This window comes from Arachis hypogaea, chromosome 7, assembly GCF_003086295.3.
Source record: "Arachis hypogaea cultivar Tifrunner chromosome 7, arahy.Tifrunner.gnm2.J5K5, whole genome shotgun sequence".
NCBI classification, from domain to species: domain Eukaryota; kingdom Viridiplantae; phylum Streptophyta; class Magnoliopsida; order Fabales; family Fabaceae; genus Arachis; species Arachis hypogaea.
The window spans coordinates 51286307-51305316 of record NC_092042.1 but is presented as its reverse complement, the minus strand read 5'-3'; the positions used below and the strand labels follow the sequence as shown (position 1 = coordinate 51305316).

General features: G+C 40.0%; 1 non-coding gene across 1 annotated transcript; it reads left to right on the top strand.

The window, feature by feature from the left end:
* Window positions 1–1423: 1423 nt before the first annotated feature.
* On the top strand, window positions 1424–1531 carry LOC112704731 (small nucleolar RNA R71). Its single transcript, XR_003155340.1, has one exon. It is a non-coding gene; the product is annotated as a small nucleolar RNA R71 (small nucleolar RNA).
* The last annotated feature ends 17479 nt before the right edge of the window (window positions 1532–19010 follow it).

Sequence of the window (19010 nt, the reverse complement as noted above, 5' to 3'; positions counted from 1 at the left end):
CCTTTGCTGTGGCTAGGAAGGGTCTGCCCAGGATGATGGACTCATCCATGCACTTCCCAGTCTCTAGGACTATGAAATCAGTAGGGATGTAATGGTTTTCAACTTTAACCAGAACATCCTCTACAAGTCCATGGGCTTGTTTTCTTGAATTGTCTGCCATCTCTAGTGAGATTTTTGCAGGTTGCACCTCAGAGATCCCTAACTTCTCCATTACAGAGAGAGGCATGAGGTTTACACTTGACCCTAAGTCACACAAGGCCTTCTTGAAGGTCATGGTGCCTATGGTACAAGGTATTGAAAATTTCCCAGGATCCTGTCTCTTTTGAGGCAGTTTCTGCCTAGACAAGTCATCCAGTTCTTTGGTGAGCAAAGGAGGTTCATCCTCCCAAGTCTCATTTCCAAATAACTTGTCATTCAGCTTCATGATTGCTCCAAGGTATTTAGCAACTTGCTCTTCAGTGACATACTCATCCTCTTCAGAGGAAGAATACTCATCAGAGCTCATGAGTGGCAGAAGTAAGTCCAATGGAATCTCTATGGTCTCAGTTTGAGCCTCAGATTCCCATGGTTCCTCATTGGGGAACTCATTGGAGGTCAGTGGACGTCTATTGAGGTCTTCCTCAGTGGCGTTCACTGCCTCTTCTTCCTCCCAAAATTCGGCCATGTTGATGGCCTTGCACTCTCCTTTTGGATTTTCTTCTGTATTGCTTGGAAGAGTACTAGGAGGGAGTTCAGTAATTTTCTTGCTCAGCTGACCCACTTGTCCTTCCAAGTTTCTGATGGAGGACCTTGTTTCAGTCATGAAACTTTGTGTGGTTTTGATTAGATCAGAGACCATGGTTGCTAAGTCAGAGTTATTCTGCTTAGAACTCTCTGTCTGTTGCTGAGAAGATGATGGAAAAGGCTTGCTATTGCTAAACCTGTTTCTTCCACCATTATTATTGTTGAAACCTTGTTGAGGTCTCTGTTGATCCTTCCATGAAAAATTTGGATGATTTCTCCATGAAGGATTATAGGTGTTTCCATAGGATTCTCCCATGTAATTCACCTCTTCCATTGAAGGGTTCTCAGGATCATAGGCTTCTTCCTCAGATAAAGTCTCCTTAGTACTGCTTGGTGCATTTTGCATTCCAGACAGACTTTGAGAAATCATATTGACTTGTTGAGTCAATATTTTGTTCTGTGCCAATATGGCATTCAGAGTGTCAATCTCAAGAACTCCTTTCTTCTGACTAGTCCCATTGTTCACAGGATTCCTTTCAGAAGTGTACATGAATTGGTTATTTGCAACCATTTCAATTAGTTCTTGAGCTTTAGTAGGCGTCTTCTTCAGATGAAGAGAGCCTCCAGCAGAGCTATCCAAGGACATCTTGGACAGTTCGGAGAGACCATCATAGAAAATTCCTATGATGCTCCATTCAGAAAGCATATCAGAAGGACACTTTCTGATTAATTGTTTATATCTTTCCCAAGCTTCATAGAGGGATTCTCCGTCCTTCTGTCTGAAGGTTTGGACTTCCACTCTAAGCTTACTCAATTTTTGAGGTGGAAAGAACTTTGCCAAGAAGGCATTGACTAGCTTTTCCCAAGAGTCCAGGCTTTCTTTAGGTTGTGAGTCCAACCATGTTCTAGCTCTGTCTCTTACAGCAAAAGGGAATAGCATAAGTCTGTAGACCTCATAGTCAACCCCATTAGTCTTGACAGTGTCACAGATTTGCAAGAATTCAGCTAAAAACTGATGAGGATCTTCCAATGGAAGTCCATGGAACTTGCAATTCTGTTGCATTAGAGAAACTAATTGAGGCTTAAGCTCAAAGTTGTTTGCTCCAATGGCAGGGATTGTCATGCTTCTCCCATAGAAATCGGGAGTAGGTGCAGTAAAGTCACCCAGCACCTTCCTTGCATTGTTGGCATTGTTGTTTTCGGCTGCCATGTGTTCTTCTTCTTTGAAGAATTCGGTCAGGTCCTCTAAAGAGAGTTGTGCTTTGGCTTCTCTTAGCTTTCTCTTCAAGGTTCTTTCAGGTTCAGGATCAGCCTCAACAAGAATGCCTTTGTCTTTGCTCCTGCTCATATGAGAGAGAAGAGAACAAGAAATGTGGAATCCTCTATGTCACAGTATAGAGATTCCTTTAGGTGTCAGAGGAAAGGAAGAGTAGAAGACAGAAGTAGAAAATTCGAACTTATCAAAGGAGATGGAGTTCGAATTTTGCATCAAGGGATAGTGTTAGTCCATAAATAGAAGGATGTGAGAAGAAGGGAAGTGATTTTTTTGAAAATTAAGTAAAAAATTTTGAAAACATTTTTGAAAAACATTACTTAATTTTCGAAAATGAAAGTGGGAAAGAACTAAGGTGATTTTTGAAAAAGATTTTGAAATTAGAAATCAAAAAGATTTGATTGAAAACTATTTTGAAAAAGATGTGGTTAAGAAAATATGATTGGTTTAAAAAAAATGTGATTGAGAAGATATGATTTGAAAAACATTTTAAAAAGATTTGATTTTGAAAATTAAAAACTTGACTAACAAGAAAAGATATGATTCAAACATTAAACCTTTCTCAACAGAAAAGGCAACATACTTGAAATGTTGAATCAAATCATTAATTGATAGTAAGTATTTTTGAAAAAGGAAAGAAATTGATTTTGAAAAAGATTTGATTGAAAAATTGATTTGAAAAAGATTTGATTTTGAAAAACTTTGAAAACTTAAAAAAAATCTGATTTGAAAACAAAATCTTCCCCCTGTAGCCATCCTGGCGTTAAACGCCCAGAATGGTGCACATTCTGGCGTTTAACGCCCAAAATACTACCCTTTTGGGCGTTAAACGCCCAACCAGGTACCCTGGCTGGCGTTTAAACGCCAGTCTGTCCTTCTTCACTGGGCGTTTTGAACGCCCAGCTTTTTCTGTATAATTCCTCTACTATATGTTCTGAATCTTCAATTCTCTGTATCATTGACTTGAGAAGACACAAATTAAAAATCTTTTTGGATTTTTAATAATAAGGAAAAATCAAAATGCAACAAGAATCAAATAACAATGCATGCAAGACACCAAACTTAGCAGTTTGTATACTACTGACACTAACAACATGAGAATGCATATGAGACACACAAAACACTCAAGTCAATTGAATTTAAAGATCAGAGCACGAAAATTATCAAGAATTACTTGAGAATCCTTAAGACACATGAATGAATGCATGTAATTGACACCAAACTTAAGATGAGACACTAGACTTAAACAAGAAATTTTTTTGGATTTTATGATTTTTGTAATTTTTTTGTGTTTTTCGAAAATTAAGTGGAAAAAGGTATCAAAATTCTTAATGAGAATTCCAGGAATCAGTGCAATGCTAGTCTAAGACTCCGGTCCAGGAATTAGACATGGCTTCACAGCCAGCCAAGCTTTCAAAGAAAGCTTCGGTCCAAAACACTAGACATGGCCAAAGGCCAGCCAAGCCTTAGCAGATCACTGCTCCAAAAGCAAGATTGATAAAAATCAACAAGCTCTTGTGATGATAAGTTGAAACCTCGGTCCAATGAAATTAGACATGGCTTCTCAGCCAGCCAGATTTCAACAAATCATCATGAAACTCTAGAATTCCTCTTCAAGAATTTCGAAAAAAATAAATACCTAATCTAAGCAACAAGATGAACCGTCAGTTGTCCAAACTGAACAATCCCCGGCAACGGCGCCAAAAACTTGGTGCACGAAATTGTGAACAATACTTTTCACAACTCTCATAATCCCCGGTCATAAACCCCAAAAAACTTGGTGTTCAATACCATGGCATTACACAACTTCGCACAACTAACCAGCAAGTGCACTGGGTCGTCCAAGTAATAAACCTTACGCGAGTAAGGTTCGATCCCACGGAGATTGTTAGTATGAAGCAAGCTATGGTCATCTTGTAAATCTTAGTCAGGCAGACTCAAATGGATATGGTGATGAACGAAAATAACACAAAGGTAAAGATAGAGATACTTATGTAATTCATTGGTAGGAACTTCAGATAAGCGCATGAAGATGCCTTCCCTTCCGTCTCTCTGCTTTCCTACTGTCTTCATCCAATCCTTCTTATTCCTTTCCATGGCAAGCTTGTGTAGGGTTTCACCGTTGTCAATGGCTACCTCCCATCCTCTCAGTGAAAACGATTGCCAATGCTCTGTCACAGCATGCGGAATTCAGCTGTCGGTTCTCGGTCAGGCCGGAATAGAATCCATCGATTCTTTTGCGTCTGTCACTAACGCCCCGCCTGCTAGGAGTTTGAAGCACGTCACAGTCATTCAATCATTGAATCCTACTCAGAATACCACAGACAAGGTTAGACCTTTGGGATTCTCTTGAATGCCGCCATCAGTTCTTGCCTATACCACGAAGACTCTGATCTCACGGAATGGTTGGCTCGGTTGTTAGGCGAGCACTCGGTTGTCAGGCGATCAACCATGCATCGTGCAATCAGGAATCCAAGAGATATTCACTAGAGCCTTGGTTGCTTGTAGAACAAAAGTGGTTGTCAGTCACCTTGTTCATGGGTGAGAATGGTGATGAGTGTCACGGATCATCACATTCATCAAGTTGAAGAACAAGTGATATCTTAGAACAAGAACAAGCGGAATTGAATGGAAGAACAATAGTAATTGCATTAATACTCGAGGTACAGCAGAGCTCCACACCTTAATCTATGGTGTGTAGAAACTCCACCGTTGAAAATACATAAGAACAAGGTCTAGGCATGGCCGTGAGGCCAGCCTCCCAATGATCTAAGAAGTAGATGTCCAAAGATCCAAAGATTGCTACCAAAGTCTTTAAATACAATAGTAAAATGTCCTACTTATAGAGAACTAGTAGCCTAAGGTTTACAGAAATGAGTAAATGACATAAAAATCCACTTCCGGGCCCACTTGGTGTGTGCTTGGGCTGAGCAATGAATCATTTTCGTGTAGAGACTCTTCTTGGAGTTAAACGCCAGCTTTAGTGCCCGTTTGGGCGTTTAACTCCCATTTGGGTGCCAGTTCCGGCGTTTAACGCTGGAAATCTTGAAGGTGACTTTGAACGCCGGTTTGGGCCATCAAATCTTGGGCAAAGTATGGACTATCATATATTGCTGGAAAGCCCAGGATGTCTACTTTCCAACGCCGTTGAGAGCGCGCCAATTGGGCTTTTGTAGCTCCAGAAAATCCACTTCGAGTGCAGGGAGGTCAGAATCCAACAGCATCTGCAGTCCTTTTTAGTCTCTGAATCAGATTTTTGCTCAGGTCCCTCAATTTCAGCCAGAAAATACCTGAAATCACAGAAAAACACACAAACTCATAGTAAAGTCCAGAAAAGTGAATTTTAACTAAAAACTAATAAAAATATACTAAAAACTAACTATATCATACCAAAAACATACTAAAAACAATGCCAAAAAGTGTATAAATTATCCGCTCATCAAGACACTAATGATCACAAGACACAAACATAGATAAACATAAGCATAAAATTCGAAAAACAGAAGAATAAAGAACAAGGAAATCAAAGAACGGGTCCATCTTTGTGATGGCGGCTCTTTCTTCCTCTTGAAGATCCTATGGAGTGCTTGAGCTCCTCAATGTCTCTTCCTTGTCTTTGTTGCTCCTCTCTCATGATTCTTTGATCTTCTCTAATTTCATGGAGGATGATGGAGTGTTCTTGATGCTCCACCCTTAGTTGTCCCATGTTGGAACTCAATTCTCCTAGGGAGGTATTTAGTTGCTCCCAATAGTTTTGTGGAGGAAAGTGCATCCCTTGAGGTATCTCAGGGATCTCATGATGAGTGGGGTCTCTTGTGTGCTCCATCCTCTTCTTAGTGATGGGCTTGTCCTCATCAATAGGGATGTCTCCCTCTATGTCAACTCCAACTGAATAACAGTGGTGACAAATGAGATGAGGGAAGGCTAACCTTGCCAAGGTAGAGGACTTGTCCGCCACCTTATAAAGTTCTTGAGCTATAACCTCATGAACTTCTATTTCTTCTCCAATCATGATGCTATGAATCATGATAGCCCGGTCTATGGTAACTTCGGACCGGTTGCTAGTGGGAATGATTGAGCGTTGGATAAACTCCAACCATCCTCTAGCCACGGGTTTGAGGTCATGCCTTCTCAATTGAACCGGCTTCCCTCTTGAATCTCTCTTCCATTGGGCGCCCTCTTCACATATGATTGTGAGGACTTGGTCCAACCTTTGATCAAAGTTGACCCTTCTAGTGTAAGGATGGTCATCTCCTTGCATTATGGGCAAGTTGAATGCCAACCTTACACTTTCCGGACTGAAATCCAAGTATTTCCCCCGAACCATAGTAAGATAATTCTTTGGATCCGGGTTCACACTTTGATCATGGTTCTTGGTGATCCATGCATTGGCATAGAATTCTTGAACCATCAAGATTCCGACTTGTTGAATGGGGTTGGTAAGAACTTCCCAACCTCTTCTTCGGATCTCATGTTGGATCTCCGGATATTCACCCTTTTTGAGTGAAAAAGGGACCTCGGGGATTACCTTCTTCAAGGCCACAACTTCATAGAAGTGGTCTTCATGCACCCTTGAGATGAATCTCTCCATCTCCCATGACTCAGAGGTGGAAGCTTTTGCCTTTCCTTTCCTCTTTCTAGAGGTTTCTCCGGCCTTGGATGCCATAAATGGTTATGGAAAAACAAAAAGCAATGCTTTTACCACACCAAACTTAAAAGGTTTGCTCGTCCTCGAGCAAAAGAAGAAAGAAGAGAGTAAAAGAAGAAGAAATGAGGGGAAAGGGAATGGCTTTTGTTTTCGGCCAAGAAGGGGAGAAGTGGTGTGTATGTTGTGTGAAAATGAAGGAGTGAATGAGGGTTTATATAGGAGTGGGGAAGGGTGGGTTCGGTCATGGATGGGTGGGTTTGGGTGGGAAAGTGGTTTGAATTTGAAGGGTGGGGTAGGTGGGGTTTTATGAAGGATGGATGTGAGTGGTGAAGAGAAAGATGGGATTTGATAGGTGAAGGGTTTTTGGGGAAGAGGTGTTGAGGTGATTGGTGAATGGGTGAAGAAGAGAGAGAGTGGTGGGGTAGGTGGGGATCCTGTGGGGTCCACAGATCCTGAGGTGTCAAGGAAAAGTCATCCCTGCACCAAATGGCAAGCAAAATCTCGTTTTGTGCCAATTCTGGCGTTAAACGCCGGGCTGGTGCCCATTTCTGGCGTTTAACGCCAGCTTCTTGCCCTTTTCTGGCGTTTAACGCCAGTCTGGTGCCCCTTTTCTGGCGTTAAACGCCCAGAATGGTGCCAGACTGGGCGTTAAACGCCCATCTGCTAACCTCACTGGCGTTTAAACGCCAGTAGGTGCGTCCTCCAGGGTGTGCTATTTTTCTTCCTATTTTTCATTCTGTTTTTGCTTTTTTCATTGATTTTGTGACTTCTTATGATCATCAACCTACAAAAAAGATAAAATAACAAAAGAAAATAGATAAAATATAACATTGGGTTGCCTCCCAACAAGCGCTTCTTTAATGTCAGTAGCTTGACAGAGGACTCTCATGGAGCCTCACAGATACTCAGAGCCATGTTGGAACCTCCCAACACCAAACTTAGAGTTTGAATGTGGGGGTTCAACACCAAACTTAGAGTTTGGTTGTGGCCTCCCAACACCAAACTTAGAGTTTGACTGTGGGGGCTCTGTTTTTTAGAGAAGCTCTTCATGCTTCCTCTCCATGATGACAGAGGGATATCCTTGGGCCTTAAACACCAAGGATTCTTCATTCACTTGAATGATCAACTCTCCTCTATCAACATCAATCACAACCTTTGTTGTGGCTAGGAAGGGTCTGCCAAGGATGATGGATTCATCCATGCACTTCCCAGTCTCTAGGACTATGAAATCAGTAGGGATGTAATGGTCTTCAACTTTAACCAGAACATCCTCTACAAGTCCATGGGCTTGTTTTCTTGAATTGTCTGCCATCTCTAGTGAGATTTTTGCAGGTTGCACCTCAGAGATCCCTAACTTCTCCATTACAGAGAGAGGCATGAGGTTTACACTTGACCCTAAGTCACACAAGGCCTTCTTGAAGGTCATGGTGCCTATGGTACAAGGTATTGAAAACTTCCCAGGATCCTGTCTCTTTTGAGGCAGTTTCTGTCTAGACAAGTCATCCAGTTCTTTGGTGGGCAAAGGGGGTTCATCCTCCCAGGTCTCATTTCCAAATAACTTGTCATTTAGCTTCATGATTGCTCCAAGGTATTTAGCAACTTGCTCTTCAGTGACATACTCATCCTCTTCAGAGGAAGAATACTCATCAGAGCTCATGAATGGCAGAAGTAAGTTCAATGGAATCTCTATGGTCTCAGTTTGAGCCTCAGATTCCCATGGTTCCTCATTGGGGAACTCATTGGAGGCCAGTGGACGCCCAGTGAGGCCTTCCTCAGTGGCGTTCACTGCCTCTCTTTCCTCCCAAAATTCGGCCATGTTGATGACCTTGCGCTCTCCTTTTGGATTTTCTTCAGTATTGCTAGGAAGAGTACTAGGAGGGAGTTCAGTAATTTTCTTGCTCAGCTGACCCACTTGTGCCTCCAAATTTCTAATGGAGGACCTTTGGTGGACGAAATTGTGATCATCAATATTGGCTCTTTGGCATATACACAAAAACTATTGTGGCTCTTGGTTAAATTCACAACTCCGTTCAACTAACCAGCAAGTGTACTGGGTCGTCCAAGTAATAAACCTTACGTGAGTAAGGGTCGATCCCACAGAGATTGTTGGTATGAAGCAAGCTATAGTCACCTTGTAAATCTCAGTTAGGCAGATTAAAATAGTTTATGGGTTTAGAAAATAAAAATAAGAAAATAGAAATAATAAACGGATAGAAGACTTATGTAGATTCATTGGTGAGAATTTCAGATAAGCGAATGGAGATGCTGTATGGCTCAAGGACGCCTGCTCTCCTACTGCTTCTATTCAATCCTTCTTACTCCTTTCCATGGCAAGCTTTGTATAGGGGTTCACCATCAGCTGTGGCTACTTTCAATCCTCTCGGGAAAATGATCCTATGCGGTTGTCAGTCGCATGGCTAATCGTCTGGAGGCATCACCCATGGTTGATGGCTACATCCCATCCTCGTAGTGAAAACTAATGCTCACGCACTCTGTCACAGTACGGCTAATCACTGGTTGGTTCCCGCTCCTACTGGAATAGAATCCCTTGATTCTTTTGCGTCTGTCACTAACGCCCAGCAGGTTGCAAGTTTGAAGCACGTCACAGTCATTCATTACCGGAATCCTACTCGGAATACCACAGACAAGGTTAGACTTTCCGGATTCCCAGGATCCTACTCGGAATACCACAGACAAGGTGAGACTTTCCGGATCCTCATAAATGCCGCCATCTATCTAGCTTATACCACGAAGATTCTGTTGGGGAATCTAAGAGATACGCATTCAAGCTCTGTTGCATGTAGAACGGAAGTGGTTGTCAATCACGCGCGTTCATAAGTGAGAATGATAATGAGGGTTACTTATCATCACATTCATCATGTTCTTGGGTGCGAATGAATATCTTGGAATAAGAATAAGAGAGATTTGAATAAAAGAAAATAGAACTTCATTAATACTTGAGGTACAGCAGAGCTCCACACCCTTAATCTATGGTGTGCAGAAACTCCACCGTTGAAAATACATAAGCAAAGGGTTCAGGCATGGCCGAATGGCCAGCCCCCCTAAACGTGATCAATGATCTCCTAAGATGAAGAATAAAACAAAACTGAGACCAAAGATGAAACGTGGTCAAAAGACATCTAATACAATAGTTAAATGTTCTATTTATAATAAACTAGCTCATAGGGTTTACATGAGTAAGTAATTGATGCATAAATTCACTTCCGGGGCCCACTTGGTGTATGTTTGGGCTGAGCTTGATCAATCCACGAGCTGAGGCATTTCCTGGAGTTGAACTCCGAGTTATGACGTGTTTTGGGCGTTCAACTCCGGATCATGACGTTTTTCTGGCGTTTAACTCCAGACAGCAGCGTGTACTTGGCGTTCAACGCCAAGTTACGTTGTCATTCTTCGAATAAAGTATGGACTATTATATATTGCTGGAAAGCCCTGGATGTCTACTTTCCAACGCCTTTGAGAGCGCGCCAATTGGAGTTCTGTAGCTCCAGAAAATCCATTTCGAGTGCAGGGAGGTCAGATTCCAACAGCATCAGCAGTCCTTTTGTCAGCCTTCTTCAGAGTTTTGCTCAAGTCCCTCAATTTCAGCCAGAATTTACCTGAAATCACAGAAAAACACACAAACTCATAGTAAAGTCCAGAAATGTGAATTTAACATAAAAACTATTGAAAACATCCCTAAAAGTAGCTCAAACTTATTAAAAACTATATAAAAACAATGCCAAAAAGCGTATAAATTATCCGCTCATCACAACACCAAACTTAAATTGTTGCTTGTCCCCAAGCAACTTAAAATCAAATAGGATAAAAGAAGAGAATATACTATAAATCTCAGAATATCAATGAATATTAATTTAATTAGATGAGCGGGACTTGTAGCTTTTTGCTTCTGAACAGTTTTGGCATCTCACTTTTTCCTTTGAAGTTTAGAGTGATTGGCTTCTCTAGGAACTTAGAATTTCGGATAGTGTTATTGACTCTCCTAGTTAAGCATGTTGATTCTTGAACACAGCTACTTATGAGTCTTGGCCGTGGCCCTAAGCACTTTGTCTTCCAGTATTACCACCGGATACACAAATGCCACAGACACATGACTGGGTGAACCTTTTCAGATTGTGACTCAGCTTTGCTAGAGTCCCCAGTTAGTGGTGTCCAGAGCTCTTAAGCACACTCTTTTTGCTTTGGATCACGACTTTAACCATTCAGTCTCAAGCTTTTCACTTGGACCTTCATGACACAAGCACATGGTTAGGGACAGCTTGATTTAGCCGCTTAGGCCTGGATTTTATTTCCTTGGGCCCTCCTATCCATTGATGCTCAAAGCCTTGGATCCTTTTTTTACCCTTGCCTTTTGGTTTTAAGGGCTATTGGCTTTTTCTACTGCTCCTTCTTTTTCTTTCTATTTTTTTTTCGCCACTTCTTTTTTTTTTCGCAAGCTTCCTTTTTCACTGCTTTTTCTTGCTTCAAGAATCAATTCATGATTTTTCAGATCATCAATAACATTTCTCTTTGTTCATCATTCTTTCAAGAGCCAACAATTTTAACACTCATAAACAACAAGATCAAAAATATGCACTGTTCAAGCATTCATTCAGAAAACAAAAAGTATTGCCACCACATCAATATAATTAAATTAAATTCAAGGATAAATTCGAAATTCATGTACTTCTTGTTCTTTTGAATTAAAAAATTTTTCATTTAAGAGAGGTAAAGGATTAATGGATTTTATTCATAGCTTTAAGGCATGGTTACATACTAATGATCATGAAGTAGAGACACAAAATATAGATAAACACAACATTAAAAACCGAAAACAGAAAGAAATAAAGAACAAGGAATGAATCCACCTGAATGAGGGTGGCGCCTTCTTGAAGAACCAATGGTGTTCTTTAGCTCTTCTATGTCCCTTCCTTGCCTTTGTTGCTCCTCCCTCATTGCTCTTTGATCTTCTCTTATTTCTTGGAGAATGATGGAGTGCTCATGATGTTCCACCCTTAATTGTGACTCAAACCTTCTAAAGAAGTGTTGAGTTGCTCCCAATAGTTGTTTGGAGGAAAACTTATCCCCTGAGGTATCTCAGGGATCTCTTGAATTGCAGCCACATGTTCTACCACTGAGCTAAGACGGCTTATATTAGTCTTTCCATCTCCCAAGACTCAGAGGTGGAAGCTTTTTGTCTTCCCTTTGAGGTTTCTCTAGCCTTAGGTACCATTAATGGTAATGGAAAAGCAAAAAAAAGCTATGCTTTTAGCACACCAAACTTAAAATATTGCTCGCCCTCGAGCAAGAGAAGAAAGAAGAAGAAGAAAATGGGGTGAGTGAGGGGAGATGGATTCGGCTATATGGGTGGGATTGGGTGGGGAGAGGTTTTGAATTTTATGAAGGTAGGTGGGGTTTATGGGGAAGAGGGGGTTGATGTGAGGAGTGTTGGGATTTGTGACATGGGGGATACAAATCACAAAAATAGGATTAAGAGGTAAGGTGGGAATATGGTAGGTGGGGATCCTGTGGGGTCCACAGATCCTGAGGTGTCAAGGAATTCCATCCCTGCACCAAATAGGCATGTAAAATGCCTTCGTGCATCATTCTGGCGTTCAAACGCCCATTGGTGCACATTCTGGGCGTTCAACGCCCATGTAATGCATGTTTCTGGCGTTGAACGCCAATTTCATGCTTGTTACTGGCGTTCAGCGCCAGTTTGTCCTCTCTGTGCACATTCCTGGCATTTAACGCCAGGTTGTTGCTTGTTTCTGGCGTTCAGCGCCAGAATGGTGCTCTGTTCTGGCGTTGAACGCCGGCCAGATGCACCTTACTGGCGTTGAACGCCAGCCCGTGCGTCCTCCAGGGTGAAAAATTTTTTTCTTCTGTTTTTGACTCTGTTTCTAATTTTTTTGATTTTTTCGTGACTCCTCATGATCATGTACCTAATAAAACACAAAAATAACACTAAAACAAAATAAAATAAAAATTAGATAAATAAAATTGGATTGCCTCCCAACAAGCGCTTCTTTAGTGTCAATAGCTTGACATTGGCTCTCATGGAGCCACAAGGTGATCAGGTCAATGTTGTATAGTTGTCCACACCAAACTTAGAGTTTGGATATGGGATCTTAATACCAAACTTAGAGTTTGGTTGTGGCCTCACAACACCAAACTTAGAGTTTGACTGTGTGGGTTCTTCTTGACTCTGAACTGAGAGAAGTTCTTCATGCTTACTCTCTTTTGTCACAGAGGGATGGCCATGTGCCTTAAACACAAGGTAGTCCCCATTCAATTGAAGGACTAACTCACCTCTGTTGACATCTATCACAGCTTCTGCTGTGGCTAGGAAAGGTCTTCCAAGGATGATGCAATCATCCTCTTCCTTCCTAGTGTCTAGGATTATGAAATCAGCAGGGATGTAAAGGCCTTCAACCTTTACTAACACGTCCTCTACTATTCCATAAGCTTGTCTCAATGACTTATCTGCCAATTACAATGAGAACAAGGCAGGTTGTACCTCAATGATCCCCAGCTTCTCCATTACAGAGATTGGCATAAGATTTATCCCTGACCCTAGATCACACAGAGCTTTTTCAAAGCTCATGGTGCCTATGGTACAAGGTATTAGGAACTTGCCAGGATCTTGTTTCTTTTGAGGTAAAGCTTTCTGAATCCAAGTATCTAGTTCACTAATGAGCAAGGGAGGTTCACTTTCCCAAGTCTCATTACCAAACAACTTGGCATTCAGCTTCATGATAGCTCCTAAGTATTGAGCAACTTGCTCTCCAGTCACATCTTCATCCTCTTCAGAGGAAGAATAGTCTTCAGAGCTCATGAATGGCAGAAGGAGATTTAATGGAATCTCTATGGTCTCTATATGAGCCTCAGATTCCTCTGGATCCTTAGTAGGAAACTCCTTCTTGCTTGAAGGACGTCCCAGGAGGTCTTCCTCACTAGGATTTTCGTCCTCCTCCTCCCTAGTGCATTCGGCCACTTTGATTAAATCAATGGCCTTGCACTCTCCTTTTGGATTCTCTTCTGTATTACTTGGGAGAATACTGGGAGGAGTTTCAATGACTTTCTTACTCAGCTGGCCCACTTGTGCCTCCAAATTTCTAATGGAGGATCTTGTTTCATTCATGAAACTGAAAGTGGCTTTTGACAGATCAGAGACTATATTGGCTAAATTAGAAGTGTTTTGTTCAGAATTCTCTGTCTGTTGCTGAGAAGATGATGGATATGGCTTACTATTACTCAGCCTATTGCGTCCACCATTGTTAAAGCCTTGTTGAGGCTTTTGTTGATCCTTCCAGGAGAAATTTGGGTGATTTCTCCATGATGGGTTATAGGTGTTTCCGTAAGGTTCACCCATGTAATTAACCTCTGCCATGGCAGGGTTCTCAGGATCATAAGCTTCTTCAGAAGCTACCTCTCTAGTACTGTTGGATGCATGTTGCAATCCATTCAGATTTTGAGAGATTATGTTGACCTGTTGAGTCAACATTTTGTTCTGAGCCAATATGGCATTCAGATCATCAATTTCAAGAACTCCTTTCTTCTGAAGTATCCCATTATTCACGGAATTCCTCTCAGAGGTATACATGAATTGGTTGTTTGCAACCATGTCAATGAGTTCTTGAGCCTCTTCAGGCGTTTTCTTCAGGTGAATGGATCCACCTGCAGAATGGTCCAATGACATTTTCGAAAATTCAGATAGACCATAATAGAATATATCTAATAGGGTCCATTCTGAAAACATGTCAGATGGACATCTTTTGGTCAGCTGCTTGTATCTTTCCCAAGCTTCATAGAGGGATTCACCATCTTTTTGTTTGAAGGTTTGAACATCCACTCTCAGCTTGCTCAGCTTTTGAGGAGGAAAGAATTTATCCAAGAAAGCAGTGACCAGCTTATCCCAGGAATCCAGGCTATCCTTAGGTTGTGAATCCAACCATATTCTAGCTCTGTCTCTTACAGCAAAAGGGAAAAGCATGAGTCTGTAGACTTCAGGATTAACTCCATTCGTCTTTACAGTCTCACAGATCTGCAAGAACTCAGTTAAAAACTGATAAGGATCTTCAGATGGAAGTCCATAAAACTTGCAGTTTTGTTGCATTAATGCAACTAGTTGAGGCTTAAGCTCAAAGTTATTGGCTCTAATGGCAGGAATGGAGATGCTTCTTCCATCAAACTTGGATGTTGGCTTTGTGAAGTCACCAAGCATTCTCCTTGCATTATTATTATTATTTTCGGCTGCCATCTCCTTCTCTTGTTCGAAAATTTCTGAAAGGTTATTTCTGGATTGTTGTAATTTAGCTTCTTTTAATTTTCTTTTCAGAGTCCTTTCAGGTTCTGGATCAATTTCAACAAGAGTGCCTTTTTCCCTGTTCCTGATCATATGAAAGAGAAGAAAACAAGAAAAGAAAGAGGAATCCTCTATGTCACAGTATAGAGATTCCTTTATGTTAGTAGAAGAAGAAAGGGGTAGAAGAAAGAAGAAGGATGGATTCGGATTTTTGGATGAAGAGAGGTGAAGAGAAGTGTTAGTAATTAAATAATTAAATAAAATAAGAGAAGAGAAGAGAAATTTTCGAAAATAATTTTTGAAAAAGAGGTTAGTAATTTTCGAAAATCAAAGACAAAATATAATTAAAATTAAAATTTAAAACAAAAAATAATTTTTGAAAAAGAGAGGGAGAATTTTCGAAAATTAGAGAGGGAGAAGTAGTTAGGTGGTTTTGAAAAAGATAAGAAACAAACAACAAGTTAGTTAGTTGATTTGAAAAAGATTTGAAATCAAATTTTGAAAAAGATAAGAAGATAAGAGGTTAGATAAGATATTTTGAAATCAAATTTGAAAAAGATAAAATTTTGAAAAAGATAAGATAAAAGATAAAAAGATTAAATTTTAAAATTGACTTAACTAACAAGAAACTACAAGATAAGATTCTAGAACTTAAAGATTGAACCTTTCTTAACAAGAAAGTAACAAACTTCAAATTTTTGAACAAATCACATTAATTGTTAGCTAATTTTCGAAAAATATGATATAAAGATAAGAAAAATATTTTGAAAATATTTTGAAAAAGATTTTTTGAAATTTTCGAAAAAATGAAAAAGATATGATTTTTGAAAAAGATTTTGAAAAGATAAGATTTTTAAAATTGAAATTTTGACTTGACTTGTGAGAAACAACTAATTTTGAAAATTTTTGACCAAGTCAACCCAAAATTTCGAAAGTTTGGAGGAAAATAAGGAAAAGATATTTTTTTGATTTTTGAATTTTTAATAATGAGAGAGAAAAACAACAAAAATACTCAATGCATGAAATTTTTATATCAAAACAATGAATGCATGCAAGAATGCTATGAATGTCAAGATGAACACCAAGAACACTTTGAAGATCATGATGAACATCAAGAACATAATTTTGAAAAATTTTTAATGCAAAGAAAACATGCAAGACACCAAACTTAGAAATCTTTAATGCATGAAAAATATGAATGCAAAGATGCACATGAAAAACAACAAAAGACACAAAACAAGAAATCATCAAGATCAAACAAGAAGACTTGTCAAGAACAACTTGAAGATCATGAAGAACACTATGAATGCATGGAGTTTTCGAAAAATGCAAGAAAAAATTTTTAAAGCATGCAATTGACACCAAACTTAAAAATTAACACAAGACTCAAACAAGAAACACAAAATATTTTTTATTTTTATGATTTTCTAATTTTTTTGTATTTTTATTATTTTTTTCGAAAATATTTTTGGAGAAAACGAAAAAGAAAAGAAAAATTTTGAAAAAGATTTTTGAAAAGAAAATTACCTAATCTGAGCAACAAGATGAACCGTCAGTTGTCCATACTCGAACAATCCCCGGCAACGGCGCCAAAAACTTGGTGGACGAAATTGTGATCATCAATATTGGCTCTTTGGCATATACACAAAAACTATTGTGGCTCTTGGTTAAATTCACAACTCCGTTCAACTAACCAGCAAGTGTACTGGGTCGTCCAAGTAATAAACCTTACGTGAGTAAGGGTCGATCCCACAGAGATTGTTGGTATGAAGCAAGCTATAGTCACCTTGTAAATCTCAGTTAGGCAGATTAAAATAGTTTATGGGTTTAGAAAATAAAAATAAGAAAATAGAAATAATAAACGGATAGAAGACTTATGTAGATTCATTGGTGAGAATTTCAGATAAGCGAATGGAGATGCTGTATGGCTCAAGGACGCCTGCTCTCCTACTGCTTCTATTCAATCCTTCTTACTCCTTTCCATGGCAAGCTTTGTATAGGGGTTCACCATCAGCTGTGGCTACTTTCAATCCTCTCGGGAAAATGATCCTATGCGGTTGTCAGTCGCATGGCTAATCGTCTGGAGGCATCACCCATGGTTGATGGCTACATCCCATCCTCGTAGTGAAAACTAATGCTCACGCACTCTGTCACAGTACGGCTAATCACTGGTTGGTTCCCGCTCCTACTGGAATAGAATCCCTTGATTCTTTTGCGTCTGTCACTAACGCCCAGCAGGTTGCAAGTTTGAAGCACGTCACAGTCATTCATTACCGGAATCCTACTCGGAATACCACAGACAAGGTTAGACTTTCCGGATTCCCAGGATCCTACTCGGAATACCACAGACAAGGTGAGACTTTCCGGATCCTCATAAATGCCGCCATCTATCTAGCTTATACCACGAAGATTCTGTTGGGGAATCTAAGAGATACGCATTCAAGCTCTGTTGCATGTAGAACGGAAGTGGTTGTCAATCACGCGCGTTCATAAGTGAGAATGATAATGAGGGTTACTTATCATCACATTCATCATGTTCTTGGGTGCGAATGAATATCTTGGAATAAGAATAAGAGAGATTTGAATAAAAGAAAATAGAACTTCATTAATACTTGAGGTACAGCAGAGCTCCACACCCTTAATCTATGGTGTGCAGAAACTCCACCGTTGAAAATACATAAGCAAAGGGTTCAGGCATGGCCGAATGGCCAGCCCCCCTAAACGTGATCAATGATCTCCTAAGATGAAGAATAAAACAAAACTGAGACCAAAGATGAAACATGGTCAAAAGACATCTAATACAATAGTTAAATGTTCTATTTATAATAAACTAGCTCCTAGGGTTTACATGAGTAAGTAATTGATGCATAAATTCACTTCCGGGGCCCACTTGGTGTATGTTTGGGCTGAGCTTGATCAATCCACGAGCTGAGGCATTTCCTGGAGTTGAACTCCGAGTTATGACGTGTTTTGGGCGTTCAACTCCGGATCATGACGTTTTTCTAGCGTTTAACTCCAGACAGCAGCATGTACTTGGCGTTCAACGCCAAGTTACGTCATCATTATTCGAATAAAGTATGGACTATTATATATTGATGGAAAGCCCTGGATGTCTACTTTCCAACGCCGTTGAGAGCGCGCCAATTGGAGTTCTGTAGCTCCAGAAAATCTATTTCGAGTGCAGGGAGGTCAGATTCCAACAGCATCAGCAGTCCTTTTGTCAGCCTTCTTCAGAGTTTTGCTCAAGTCCCTCAATTTCAGCCAGAATTTACCTGAAATCACAGAAAAACACATAAACTCATAGTAAAGTCTAGAAATGTGAATTTAACATAAAAACTAATGAAAACATCCCTAAAAGTAGCTCAAACTTACTAAAAACTATATAAAAACAATGCCAAAAAGCGTATAAATTATCCGCTCATCAACCTTGTTTCAGTCATGAAACTTTGAGTGGTTTTGATTAGATCAGAGACCATGGTTGCTAAGTCAGAGGTATTCTGCTTAGAACTCTCTGTCTGTTGCTGAGAAGATGATGGAAAAGGCTTGCTATTGCTAAACCTGTTTCTTCCACCATTATTATTGTTGAAACCTTGTTGGGGTCTCTGTTGATCCTTCCATGAAAAATTTGGATGATTTCTCCATGAAGGATTATAGGTGTTTCCATAGGGTTCTCCCATGTAATTCACCTCTTCCATTGAAGGGTTCTCAGGATCATAGGCTTCTTCCTCAGATGAAGCTTCTTTAGTACTGCTTGGTGCATTTTGCATTCCAGACAGACTTTGAGAAATCATATTGACTTGTTGAGTCAATATTTTGTTCTGTGCCAATATGGCATTCAGAGTGTCAATCTCAAGAACTCCTTTCTTCTGACTAGTCCCATTGTTCATAGGATTTCTTTCAGAAGTGTACATGAATTGGTTATTTGCAACCATTTCAATCAGCTCTTGAGCTTCTATAGGCGTCTTCTTCAGGTGAAGAGATCCTCCAGCAGAGCTATCCAAAGACATCTTGGACAGTTCAGAGAGACCATCATAGAAAATACCTATGATGCTCCATTCAGA